Source organism: Pelophylax lessonae (assembly GCF_965119305.1).
Source record: "Pelophylax lessonae genome assembly, chromosome: 1".
NCBI lineage: Eukaryota > Metazoa > Chordata > Amphibia > Anura > Ranidae > Pelophylax > Pelophylax lessonae.
In genome coordinates this window covers 184,974,229-184,988,646 of record NC_138768.1, presented here as the reverse complement: position 1 = coordinate 184,988,646, position 14,418 = coordinate 184,974,229, and the positions used below count along the sequence as shown (strand labels likewise).

General features: G+C 46.8%; 1 protein-coding gene across 2 annotated transcripts in view; it reads left to right on the top strand.

Moving 5' to 3' along the window:
* Positions 1 to 14,418, top strand: part of TRIM36 (tripartite motif containing 36) — a gene marked incomplete at its 3' end in the record, with an annotated part of 168,445 nt that overhangs the window by 119,238 nt on the left and 34,789 nt on the right. The window lies entirely within an intron of this gene.

The following is a 14,418-nucleotide window of genomic DNA, read 5'->3' as shown; positions in this document are numbered from 1 at the left end:
GGCTTAGTTTCAAGCATATTTTGCATCTCCATATGTGTACGGGAATGCAAAATGTGCTTGGAGAAGGTCACTTAGTAAGTTTTTTTCAATGATTTTAGAAGCCTTTCAAACTGATGCCATCAACGCCAACCCAAGCCTGGTTGACACAGGCCCTTAGCCCAACATGTGGGCTGATTTATTGAATGCTAGACTTTTTGAGATCTAATCTGCAAAAAAAAAAGGTTCAGAACACAAACTTAATTTTGACCTTGCCTCATATACAGTGGATATAAAGTCTACACACCCCTGTTAAAATGTCAGGTATCTGTATAAAAATGAGACCAAGATAAATCATTTCAGAACTTTTACACCTTTTAATGTGACCTATAAACTGTACAATTTAGTTGAACAACAAACTGAACTATTGTAGGTGGAGGGAAGTAAAAATAAAAAATGAAAATGGCATGGTTGCATAAGTGTGTACATCCTTAAACTAAATACTTGTTGAAGCACCTTTTGATTTTATTACAGCACTCAAGTATTTTTTTTTGTTGGTTAGGAATCTATCAGCATGGCACATCTTGACTTGGCAAGATTTGCTCACTCCTCTTTGCTAATACAACCCAAATCTGTCAGATTGCGAGTTTTTATCTCCTGTGCACAGCCCTCTTCAGATCATCCCACAGATTTTCGATCCGATTCAGGACTGGGCTCTGGCTGGGCCATTCTAAAACTTTTAATCTTCTGGTGAAGCCATTCCTTGATTTGGATGTATGCTCTGGGACGTTGGCATTCTGAAAGATGAAGTTCCTCTTCATGTTCAGCTTTCTAACAGAAGCCTGAAGGTTTTGTGCCAATATTGACTGTTGATAATTCCCTCTACCAAGGCCCCTGTTCTAGCTGAAGAAAAACACCACCATGCTTCACTGTGGGTATGGTGTTCTTTTGGGGATGTGCAGTGTTGTTTTTTTTGCGTCAAACATCTTTTGGAATTATGGCCAAAAAGTTCAACCTTGGTTTCATCAGACCATAGCACATTTTCCCACATGCTTCTGGGAGACTTCAGATGTTTTTCCAAAATTTAGGCTTGGATGTTTTTCTTTGTAAGAAAAGGCTTACGTCTTGCCACTCTACCCCATAGCCCAGACACATGAAGAATGCGGGAGATTGTTGTTACATGTACCACACAGCCAGTACTTGCAAGATATTGCTGCAGCTCCTTTAATGTTGCTGTAGGCCTCTTGGCAGCCTCCCTGACCAGATTTCTTCGTCTTTATCAAGTTTGGAGAGATGCTCAGTACTTGGTAATGTCACGGTTGTGCCAAGTTTCTCCATTTGATGACTGTCTTCACTGTGTTCCATGGTATATCTAATGCCTTGGAAATTCTTTTGTACCTTTCTCCTGATTGATAGCTTTTAACAATGCAATCCCTCTGATGCTTTGGAAGCTCGTGTGGACCATGGCTTTTGCTTTTGGATGCAACTAAGAATGTCAGGAAAGACCTACTAGAAAAGCTGAACTTTATTTGGGGTTAATTTGAAGCCCTTTAAATGATGGCAGGTATATATTGACTCCTATTTAACCAGTTCTGGACCAGAAGGATTTTCCCCTTAATGACCAGGCCATTTTTTTTGCAATTTGGCACTGCGTTACTTTAATGGGAAATTGCGCAGTCGTGCAACACTGTACTGAAATAAAATTGATGATCCCCCCCCCCCCCCCCCCCCGCAAATAGAGCTTTTATTTTGGTAGTATTTGATCACCTGTGCAACTTTTTTTTTTTTTTCTTCTCTTCACTGTAAACTAAGAGCGATTAATTCTTAAAAAAAAAAAAAAATAGCATTCTGCTATATAACATTCCCGAAATTTTTTTTTAAACTCAAATTTTCATCCTTTTAGGCCAATTTATATTCTGCTACATATTTTTGGTAAAAAAAGGCGCAATAAACTTATTTTGATTGGTTTGCGCACAAGTTATTGCGTCTACAAACTAGGGGAAAGATTTAATTTTTATTTTTGTTTACTAGTAATGCCAGCGATCTGTGATTTTTAGCGGGACTGCGACATTGTGGCAGACAGATTAGACCCCTAACTGACATTTGTGACATGTGGGGGACCAGTGACATTACTACAGTCTTCGGTGCTAAAAATATGCAGTTACTGTAATGACACTGGCAGGGTAGGGGTTTACCTAGAGGTGATCAAAGGGTTGATTGTGAGCCTAGGAGTGTTTTCTAACTATATGGGGGCGGGACTTGTGAAATGATCAGAGACCTGTGATCCTATATATAAGGATCACAGGTGCTTTGTGATAATTTCAGAGAAAACAATGGTCAGCTGTGGGGGGGGGTTTGGTCAGTCCCCAGAGGGTCCCCCTTCGGGGGTCTGCAATTTTTTTTTTATTTTCCCCTGGAGTCCCGTGCAGCGCCGCGTGGTACCGCCATTTTTCCATGGTCTGTGATTCCCGGTTCAGCGGCCATGTTTTTGGTTTCCCCATAAGACTTGCATTGGTGGCCATTTTCCTGTAGTCTGAGACAGTGTTTAGGCTGTGGGGGCCTCTAGTGTCGGTCAGCGTTTCCTCTTCCTCTTTCCAGCAGTGCGGCAAATCTTTTTGGCGCTTTCCAGCTTTGGTGGTGAGTCTCTGGGGGCACACTATCCTACATTGCTGTATACAGCGCTGTGGGTGTGCTGCTTCTTGTAGTGCCACAATGGTGCACAGGGTAGAGGGCCCTCGTTTTTTTTTTCAAAAAATAAAAACATTTTTTTCTTTGCTGAGCAGCACCCTTTATGGTCATGGAGCCTGGGGAGCTCGTTTCACCACCCGATCCACTCCTGGAAGCTGTGGGGCCCTCTGGGTCTGTCTACCCTGGCAGCCATGATGGCTGCCCTGCAGTCACTAGTAGCCAAAGTGGATATGGCCCTGCAAAGGAGACCTGGCAAGAATTGCCCCCCCACCCTCAACTGTATCCTCTGCTTCCTCAGATTCTGAGGCGGATTTGGCTGTCAGACAATTGTCAGCCCACTGGGTCTGCGTCCATGCACTCTTAGTGCTCGAATAGTGAGTCCTCTGCAGCCGCGCATGAAAGCGCTGGTGAAGGCACTGATTGTATCAGTGCGGAAACTCTAAAGTTGGAGGACTCAGCTGCTGCTGAGTTGGCGATGCCAGTGCAATTTGGCACCTGCAAATCTTCCAAGGTGAATAAGGTTTTTCCCTTTCCTGCCTATTTTGACGAGATTGTCACTAGTCAGTGGGGTTCCCCGAAATGCATGGTTGGAATACCGACGTGTTTTTGCTAGAAGGTATCCCTTTGAGTCTCTTCTGAACAAACGAACAGTTCCACCTTCGGTGGATTCTCAGGTTTCCAGGCTGAATAAGACCACACTTTTGCCGGTGGAAGATTCCCCATCCTTTTATGGACCCTGTGGACAAAAGGGCTCAGGAGTAGGACTAGGCGGAAACCTCTTTGGTTACAACCCTGGGGCAGTCCCAGCTGGTATACCATCACTTCCTGCTGTAGGACTCAGTTTTTTTTCTGCCTAGTCAGGACCTGGCTCTCTGCTGGGATCTGCGGTATTTTTTCTTATTTAAATGGAATTTTTTACTTTTTTTTTGTTCCTGTGTGAGCTACAATCGACTGCCGGACTGGGTGACACACTGGATATTCTAGATCCTTGTGGTCTGGCAAACGAGCGCGACCCAACTATTAGTTCCACGCTAGGTTGGCCGCAACATAGCCCCACTGGATGGGGGCTGACCGACGAGTGAAACACCTCAGGAGGTCGCATAGCCCTGGCACGACCAAAGTCTCTGTGTACCTCAGGCCGCAGCAGTAGTGCCCGCCTGGTCACTGTAGTATGGTGAGTAGTGTGACCCCCCCCCCCCCGGGAATGGTAGGCTTCCCCCTCTTCTCCGGGGTTCTCCCCTAAGTTGGTGCCCTCATCTGTCCCCTGTCCCCCCGGTCCTTTTGTCCTTTTTGGGGGTGTCCATACCTGGGTGTTGCAGCGGGGTCCCCTCCTGGGGTCTGTACTTTTTCCGTTGGGTCCAGGGTCCCATGCAGCGCTGGGTGGTGCCACCATTTTGCCATGGTCTCTGTATTCCTGGCTTTGATGGTCATGTTTTTGGTTTCCCTATAGTTTCAATGGCGGACATTTTTCTGTAGTCTGATGCAGTGCTCAGGCTGCAGAGGCCTCTAGTGTCGGGTCAGCATTTCCTCTTCCTGCAGTGTGGCAGATCGTTTTGGCAATCGGGTGGTGAGTCTCCAGGGGGTGTATATACAGTCAGGTCCATACATATTGGGACATCGACACAATTATCTTTTTGACTCTATAATAGATTTGAAATGAAACAAGATGTGCTTTAACTGCATACTTTCAGCTTTAATTTGAGGCTTTCAGCTTTAATTTGAGGGTATTTACACACAAATCAGGTGAAAGGTGTAGGAATTACAACAGTTTGTATTTGTGCCGCCTACTTTTTAAGGGACAAAGTAATGGGACAATTGGCTGCTCAGCTGTTCCATGGCCAGGTGTGTGTTATTCCCCCATTATCCCATTTACAAAGAGCAGATAAAAGGTCCAGAGTTCATTTCAAGTGTGCTATTTGCATTTGGAATCTGTTGCTGTCAACTGTCAATATGAGATCCAAAGAGCTGTCGCTATCAGTGAAGCAAGCCATCATTAGGCTGAAAAAACAAAACCAACCCATCAGAGATAGTTGATCTGTCCACACCTAATGTTTTGCTGTTTGGAACATCCTTTAAAAAGAACGCACCGGTGAGCTCAGCAACTCCAAAAGACCAGGAAGACCTTGGAAAACTGTGGTGGATGACCGAAGAATTATTTCCCTGGTGAAGAAAACATCCTTCACAACAGTTGGCCAGATCAAGAAAACTCTCCAGAAGGTAGGTGTATGTGTGTCAAAGTCAACAATCAAGAGAAGACTTCACCAAAGTGAATACAGAGGGTTCACTACAAGATGGTAAACCATTGCTGAGCCTCAAAAACAGGAAGGCCAGATTAGAGTTGGCCAAACATCTAAAAAAGCCTTCACAGTTCCGGAACAACATCCTATGGACAGATGAGACCAAGATCAACTTGTACCAGAGTGATGGGAAGAGAAGAGTATGGAGAAGGAAAGGAACTGCTCATGATCCAAAGCATACCACCTCATCAGTGAAGCATGGTGGTGGTAGTGTCATGGCGTGGGTATGTATGGCTGCCAATGGAACTGGTTCTCAAAAGCAGCAGGATGAATTCTGAAGTGTTTTGGGCAATATCTGCTCATATTCAGCCAAATGCTTCAGAACTCATTGGACCGTGCTTCACAGTGCAGTTGGGACAATGACCCGAAGCATACTGCAAGAGCAACCAAAGTTTACAGGAAATAAGTGGAATGTTATGCAATGGCCAAGTCAGTCACCTGACCTAAATCCAATTGAGCATGCATTTCTCTTGCTGAAGACAAAACTGAAGGGAAAATGCCCCAAGAACAAGCAGGAACTGAAGACAGTTGCAGTAGAGGCGGGGTTTCATCCCTGGTGATGCTCTGCCAGGCATCTGGTGATGTCTGTGTCCAGACTTCAGGCTGTAATTGACTGCAAAGGATTTGCAACCAAGTTTTAAAAAGTGAAAGTTTGATTTATCTGTCCCATTACTTTTGGTTAAAAAGTGGGAGGTACATATACAAACTGTTGTAATTCCTACACAGTTCACCTGATTTGGATGTAAATACCCTCCAATGAAAGCTGAAAGTCTGCAGTTAAAGCACATGTTTGTTTCATTTCAAATCCATTGTGGTGGTGTACCGAGCCAAAAATTAGAATTGTGTCGCTGTCCCAATATTTATGAACCTGACTGTATATCCTTCCTCTGCTGTATATAGCACCACAGGTGCGCGGATTCTTGTGGTGCCTTAGGGGGCCTCCTGTTATTTGAAGAACAAAAACATTTTCTTTGCTGAGCAGCGCGGTTCTGTTTAACCCTTTATGGTCATGGAGGCTCTGGTGCACCCGATCACTCCTAGAAGCTACAGGACCCTCTGGGACTCAGTCTGCCCTGGTGGCCATGACAGCAGCGCTGTAGTCGCTAGTAGCCAAAGTGGATATGGCCGTGCAAAGGAGACCTGGCAAGAACCCCTTCCGCCCTCACCTGTATCCTCTGCTTCCTCAGATTCTGAGGTGGTTTGGGCGCTGCAGATGAGGCAGACCACTGGGTCTGCATCCACACACTCGGAGTGCTCGAATAGTGAAGATGAGTCGTCGTCCTCTGCAGCCGCACATGAAAAAGCGCTGGTGGAGGCCGTGGTTTTATCAGTTCGGGAAACTTTAAAGAGGAGAACTCGGCTACTGCTGAGTCGGCAACACCCTTGCAATTTGGCACCCGCAAATCTTCCAGGGTGACCAAGGTGTTTCTTTCCTGCCTATTTTGACGAGATTGTCACTAGACAGTGGGGTTCCCCAAAACGCATGGTTTGCATTCCTAAGCGTTTTTTTGCTAGGTGATTTCCCTTTTTGAGGAGTCTCTTCTCATTCAGGACAAATGGGTCAACGAACTGGTTCGGTTACAAGATAGTTTTGGTCCTTGCCTCTGGCAAGGTTCTTTCCTTCCAACTTACACCTGTCTCCAGAGTGGCTACTGGGCTTCTACAGAGCAATGCAGTACCTGGAGCACAAGGAGTTATTGCAACGCTTCCAAGGTTTTTATTCAAATCTATTTACAGTTCCCAGGAAGGAAGGAAAGGTTCGTCCGATCTTGGATCTCAAGGCTCTGAACCACTTTGTGCGGGTTCAGAAATTTCAGATGGAGTCCATCCGCACAGTAGTAGCTTTCCTGCATCAAGGAGATCTGCTGGCCTCTATCGACCTCAAGGACGCTTACCTTAATATTCCAATATGTCGGGTATCAGCGTTTTCTTTGTTTTGCTGTGGGTGAGGAGCATTTTTAATTTGTGGCGTTACCCTTTGGGTCTCGCCTGTGTCTACAATTGGATGTAGATCAATGTTTGGCTCTGAGCACCATCAAAGGCCAGATCTCCACCTTGGCAATTTTTTTTTTTTCCTGAAGGCCGTTTTCAGGGAAGTTTGCTTGGTTTACTCTTTGTGCATGGAGTTCGCCATCTGGTTCTTCTGGTGCAATCCCTGGTACCTCTGTGCGATCTCAATTTGGTGCAGTCGGTGCTTCAAAGGCCTCCCTTTGAAAATATTAGAGAAATTCCTCTGCTCTGTCGCAGGAGGTGAGTTTCTTATTGGATATTACTTCCACAAGTCATGTGTCGGAGTTGGCTACGTTGTCCGGTAAGGCACCTTACTTGGTGATTCATAGGGACAAAAGTGGTGTTGTGACCCTGTCGGGCGTTCCTTTCTAAGCTTGTCGGGGTTTTTTTTTAATAAGACATTGTTACCGTCTCTTTCCTAAGCCGCAACAGCCTAAGGAAATTGCCTTGCATTCTTTAGATGTGGTAAGGGTGATTCGGGTGTACCTGGCAGTGACTAAACCAATTAGAAAATCCAATTCTTACGGGTGGACCGTAAGGTGCAGGCCGCTTCTGCTGCGACCATTTCCAAGTTGATCAGGCAGACGGTGGTCCAGGCCTACTCCATCAAGGGTCAGGTTCCTCCTTTCCCTTTTAAGTGCTGAGTGCCTCCTGGGCCTTCAGTCATCAGGCTTCAGCGGTTCAGATGTGCAAGGTGGCTACGTGGTCATCTGTACACACATTCACAAACTTAAGGTGGATGTACTTGCATTTCTCTATCGCTCATTGACAGACGTAGTCTTCTTGATTCTCAAGAGCTGGGTTATGTTGTCTCCGCAGGAGTAGGACTAGGCAGAAAGACAAAACGTTCTGGCTCCACCCTAGGGGCAGTCCCTGAGGGTATATCCTCCCTCTCTCTGCTACAGGGAATCAGTTTTTTTCTGTCTAGTCAGGAGTAAGGACCTAAGTTCCTTGCTGGGAGGTCACGCCGGCCGCCATGTTTTTGGAGTCCTATGTCTCTTCTATGGGGGCGGCCATGTTTTGTGAGCCCAGCTACCTCGTGGAGGGCTGGGAACGCCGGAAGGCTTATACAGGGGGCGGAGCCACGCCTTCTACCCGGGAAAAAGCAAACAGCTCCTTCCAGTCTGTGTAAGACAGACGCTGACTGCAGTTGGTTGGAAACTGCACTGCATCGGTTGGTGAGCCTTGGGGGTCCCTCTCTCTCTCTCTGGGATCGAGAAGCAGGTACTCTGAGGGGCGCTATTGCGCTAGGGGGAGACACACAAAAAAAAAATTTTTTTTGTTTTGCTGGCAAAGGTGTCCTGTATTAACATGGACCCTGCCACTCATGTATCTCCTCCGGATCCCCTCGAGGGGTCTGCGGGATCCTCCAGCACCCCATTGACAATTGAATCATTGTCAGCTATTATGGAAACTTTTGTGTCCCGGGTGGAAGTGGCTTGTCAGGGACAGGGCGCAAGAAAGCGACCCCCGCCTAACCCCTTATTATCTGAAACCTCGGATTCAGACTCTGAACCTATTTCTGCAGTTGCAGGTACTTCATCTGGGATTGGTGTCTCGGGTCCTGTCTCTTCAGACAGTGAGGAGGATGTTTCGGCATCAGCCATAGCCCGAGAGGAAGCGTTGGTAAACGCACTCATTGTATCTGTTCAAGAGACCTTAAGGTTACAGGGTATTCCATCAGAAATAGCTGAAACTGAAATCCCTTTTGGGACTAAAAAACGCATCAAAGTGGCGAAGGTTTTTCCATTGCCCAAATGTTTTGGCAATCCAATCGAAGAAGAATGGCGTCTGCCAAAACGCACTTTTACTATTTCTAAACGCATTGACAGGCGTTATCCGTTTGAGGAAACCCTTATTAAGAAATGGACAGAACCACCTGTGGTGGATTCACCAATTGCTAGATTGAATAAAGCCACGGTTATTCCTTTAGAAGACGCTCCGTCTTTTAAAGATCCAGTGGATCGCAAGATAGAAGCTATGTCTCGCACCATGTTTTCCTTGATTGGATCAGCTTTCAGACCTATAATAGCTATTGGTCTGGTTTCGCAGGCTGTAACTGAATGGACCAAGTGGTTACGCCGGGACTTAGAAGAAGTCCCTCAGGCGGTATCAGATTTGTTGGAACAAATGATACAGGGGTTACAGTTTGTGTGTGATGCGGCGTTAGACGCCACTCCATTAATGGCGCGAGCATCAGTCTCAGCAGTGGTTCTCAGGCGTACACTGTGGCTAAAAGGTTGGTTAGCCGACCAAGGTTCCAAAAAAGCATTGGCTAATATCCCCTTTTCAGGAGAGCGTCTATTTGGAGCCAACTTAGATGAGATCATTAAGGATCTCACCGGTGGAAAGAGCACCTTTTTACCGCAAAATTTTAAAGGTAGAGGAACTCGTCAAAGACGAGGGCCTTCTTTTTCTGCTCACAAGAGGTTTTTTTCGTCCAGCGGGTGAAAAAACTAAGTCCTCCAAAGCTCCTGCAGGAGGCGTCAGGGGTCGTTGGTCGGGCAAGCAAAAGCCCGCCCCCTCCAGACCTGAAGATAAACCATCCAAAGCCTGAAGGTGCGCCCCCACCCATAACTGGGGTGGGGGGACGTCTTCGCCGGTTCCCGGATCCATGGCTTTCCAGAATCCCGGACAAATGGGTTTGCGAAGTCATAAGGTCAGGGTACAAGATCGAGTTTCGATCTCTCCCACCGGCGCGATTCTTCCCTTCCAATATCCGACTATCCTCAGATCGTTTAGAAGATCTGCGGAGAGCAGTCACAGATCTACTACAACAAGGCGTGGTAGTCCACGTTCCTTGGACAGAACGGTTTCTAGGGTTTTATTCAAACCTATTTACAATACCCAGGAAAGAGGGCAAAGTGCGTCCAATTCTGGACTTAAGGGCACTCAATTCTTTCGTCAACATAAGAAGATTCAGAATGGAGTCCATTCGCACGGTAGCAGCCTTCCTGCATCCAGGGGATGTCCTAGCGTCCATAGACATCAAGGACGCCTATCTTCACATTCCCATTTTCGCAGGACATCAGCGTTTTCTACGCTTTTCCGTAGAGGAGAACCACTATCAGTTTGTGGCGTTACCTTTCGGTCTCGCCACGGCTCTGCGGGTCTTCATAAAGGTGTTGGCCCCAATGTTGGCACTTCTGCGCCAAAGAGGTATATCGATTCTAGGTTACCTAGACGATCTTCTGCTTCATGCAGAGTCTCCTCAGACCTTGCTACAAAACATAGAAATTACTATGATTTCTTTACAGGAATTCGGGTGGCTGGTCAACCAGCAAAAGTCATTTCTGGTTCCCACCCAGAGGCTCGAATATCTGGGTCTAATTCTAGACACAGTCAGGACAAGAGTTTTCCTTCCGGTAGGGAAACTCCGAAAGATTCAATCAGCAGTCCAGTTGTTACTGTCCAACAGCTGGTCTTCCCTTCGGACTTGCATGAGGGTTCTGGGGTTGATGGTGGCTTCGTTCGAAGCAGTCCCATTTGCCCAGTCCCATACCCGAATTCTTCAGCAAGAGATTCTTCTCAGATGGAATCGGAATCCGGAATCCCTGGACAATCAGATACGATTGAGCAAACAGACCAGAGAGTCTCTGGTTTGGTGGCTTTGGTCTCCAATGCTCAGCCAGGGAAAGTCATTTCTGCCAATATATTGGACGATAGTGACCACGGATGCCAGTCTATCCGGATGGGGAGGAATCCTTGGTCAGTTATCTGTCCAGGGACTTTGGTCCCCGGAAGAATCCAGGTTACCGATAAATGTATTGGAACTGAGAGCGATCAGACTTTGTCTGATTCACTGGACCGAGCAGCTCCAGGGCAGCCCGGTTCGGATTCAGTCGGACAATGCCACGGCCATGGCTTATGTCAATCACCAGGGGGGCACCAAGAGTGTCCGAGCGGCCAAAGAAGTGGCTTGCATTCTTCGCTGGGCGGAACGATTTGTTCCAGCAATCTCTGCGGTGTTCATTCCGGGGGTGGAGAATTGGCAGGCAGATTATCTCAGCCGTCAGACCCTGGATCAGGGGGAATGGTCCCTCCATCCAGACGTTTTCCACCAGTTGTGCCTACGGTGGGGCACCCCGGATGTGGATCTGTTGGCATCACGATTCAACAGGAAAGTTCAGAGATTCGTGGCTCGCTCCCGCGATCCTCTAGCAGAAACCGCAGACGCACTGATCGCCCCGTGGGGGCAATACCAGCTAATATATGCCTTCCCTCCTCTCGCGTTACTGCCAAGACTTCTTCGCAGGATAGAGGAGGAAGGAATTCCAGTAATCCTGGTAGCTCCGGACTGGCCTCGTCGAGCTTGGTACGCCGACATGGTCAGACTGGTGGCGGACGTCCCGTGGAGACTTCCTCTCAGGGAGGATCTACTGTCTCAGGGACCGATCTTCCATCCTGCTTTACGATCGCTGGCTTTAACGGCCTGGCTATTGAGACCCAGGTGCTGAAGGACAAAGGTTTGTCAGTTTCAGTTATTCCTACTCTAGTTGAAGCAAGGAAAGCGACTTCCAGAAAGATTTATCATCGCACATGGAAGTCCTACATTGCATGGTGTGAACCTTTGGGGTTCCGTCCTCGGTCTTATTCGATTAGTCGAATATTGGCTTTTCTGCAACAAGGGGTTGAGCAGAAACTGGCCTTGAGTACTATCAAGGGTCAGGTCTCAGCATTAGCCATCTTCTTTCAGAAGCTTTTGGCTACTCATTCCTTGGTGCGGAATTTCATCCAGGGGGTGCGACATCTGGCTCCGCCAGTGCACGCGCCGTTACCCCCCTGGGATCTTAATTTAGTGTTGTCGGTTCTTCAGAAACCTCCCTTTGAAGATATTAGGGAGATTCCTCTACCCACGTTGTCCCAGAAGGTGGCCTTCTTGGTGGCTATTACTTCTGCACGCAGGGTGTCAGAACTGGCCGCATTATCTTGTCGTTCACCATATCTGGTGGTTCATAGAGATAAGGTGGTTCTTCGTCCGAATCCATCCTTCCTATCAAAAGTGGTTTCAGAATTTCATCTGAATGAAGAAATTGTATTACCTTCCCTGTGTCCTAAGCCCAGTCATCCTCGGGAGTTTGCTTTACACTCCTTGGATGTGGTCCGGGCGATCAGGGTATACTTGAAAACGACAGACTCGTTTCGCAAGACGGATTCACTTTTTGTGATCCCAGATGGACCCAAAAAGGGGTTGCCTGCATCTGCCGCGACCATTTCCAGATGGATCAGACAGACGGTAGTGCAGGCTTATTCTATTAAGGGTCGGGAGCCCCCGTTCCTGTTAAGGCGCACTCCACTCGGGCACTTAGTGCGTCATGGGCCTTTCACCATCAGGCGTCAGTGGTCCAGGTGTGCAAGGCGGCTACCTGGTCGTCGGTGCATACCTTTTCTAAACATTATAAAGTTGATGTAATGGCATCGTCTGATGCCTCATTTGGCCGCAAGGTTTTGCAGGCCGCAATTTGAGGAGACCAGTGGTCTACCTCGAGGGTTTTTTTCCGTTGAAAATTTTTTTCTTTAGTCTCATTCTTTGTTTATGAGCCTTTAAAACTTCTAGTTTGGCACCGGTTGGGCCTTCTAGATTGGATTTGATTTTGTCAATCCCACCCCTCATTTGTGGCACTGCTTCTGGATGTCCCAGCTCTTGAGAATCAAGAAGACTACGTCTGTCAATGAGCGATAGAGAAAAATGGATTTTTGTAAGAACTTACCGTAAAATCCTTTTCTCTTAAGCTCATTGACAGACGTAGTACCCGCCCCTCTATTATTGAGTTGGGTTGGGTTAAATTCTCTGTACTGCTTTAAACAGAACTGATTCCCTGTAGCAGAGAGAGGGAGGATATACCCTCAGGGACTGCCCCTAGGGTGGAGCCAGAACGTTTTGTCTTTCTGCCTAGTCCTACTCCTGCGGAGACAACATAACCCAGCTCTTGAGAATCAAGAAGACTATGTCTGTCAATGAGCTTAAGAGAAAAGGATTTTACGGTAAGTTCTTACAAAAATCCATTTTTTCGGATGCAGGGTTTGGCAGCAAAGTTTTGCAGGCTGCAGTTGTGGAGGCTTCTGCTTCTTGAGGGTGAAAATTTTTCCTGGTGGTGAGGTCCAGTTGTTCCTAGTTGAGTGTCTGTTACCTGGTTGGCTATGTTCAGCCTTGTTGGGAATTCTGCGTTTTGCTGTGTTCACCCATCATGTTGCCACTGCCTTTGGCTCCCGCTGCTGTCCATCACAGCCAGTGAAGAGAGAGCGGGGAGGCAGGGCCGTGTCTTATGGACACAGCTTGAGAGCGAGCACCCCTATAACAAGCAGCTTGGGGAGGAGCTAGGAGCTCCGGTGGGGTACCTCCAGAGGATTGGGGCTGCTCTGTGCAAAACCACTGCACAGAGCAGGTATGACATGAATGTTTATTTAAAAAAAAAAAAAAAAAATTATACCTTTTTTACAACCCCTTTTAAGAAAACAAGCTGTTTTCTACTGCATTTATATAGACACCATTTTGTCTACAGCTGGCCGCAGCATTGGAAATTGCAAAAATTTATAGGTTTATAGTACTTTTGGTTTTTTTTTTCCTCTTCATCTGAATTGACAAACCTATAGTTGCGCTTATAGGCTCCGTAATGGGTAATAGTGTAGTAAGTAAAACCGTAATGGAGTCGAACTAGAGAAAAAATAGACAAGTATTTTCTAGAAACTACCATATTTTCCAGTGTATAAAAATGGAGGGGGTCGTCTTATACGCCGAGTATAAAAATCTCCAACGTAAGGAAGTGTAATCTCTCAAAGCGCTGGCTGTGTTTGCCCTATTAATCTCCAAGGTACCGTAAATGTAATCTCTCATATATCTAAGGTACCGTAAGTATTGCTGGTACATGTAATCTCTCAAGGCGCTGGCTGTGCGGTAATCCTTTACCCGGTATACCGTAGCTTCAGCTACATACTGTATACCGCGCTGAGCCAATTGCAGTGAGCGATGTATTCTATTGAAAGCAAAGCCTGCTCAGTTTGGCGGAGCCAGAGAGTAACATCAGCCCGCCTCCCTGACTCCCCCAATCCGAGCAGGCTTTGCATTCAATAATAGAATACATCGCTCACCGTGATTGGCTCAGCGCTATATACTATATGTAGCCGAAGCTACGGCACATACGTTATACCGGTACAGGATTCCCGCACAGCCAGCGCCTTGAGAGATTATACATCTACCAGTAATACTTATGGTACCTTGGAGCTATGAGATTACATTTACAGTTCTTCGTAAGGGGGTAGTCTTATACAGCGAGTATAGCCCAAAGTCTGTTTTAACTTGAAAAGTTGGGTCGTCTTATACTCCCAGTCGTTTTATTCCCTGGAAAAAATGGTAATGTAAAACTCAAAAAGGCAAAAGGATTAGCCTGTCAAAGTGGGTATAACCAATAAACCCATCCTCCATACATATATTTTGATCAGGCGTTGC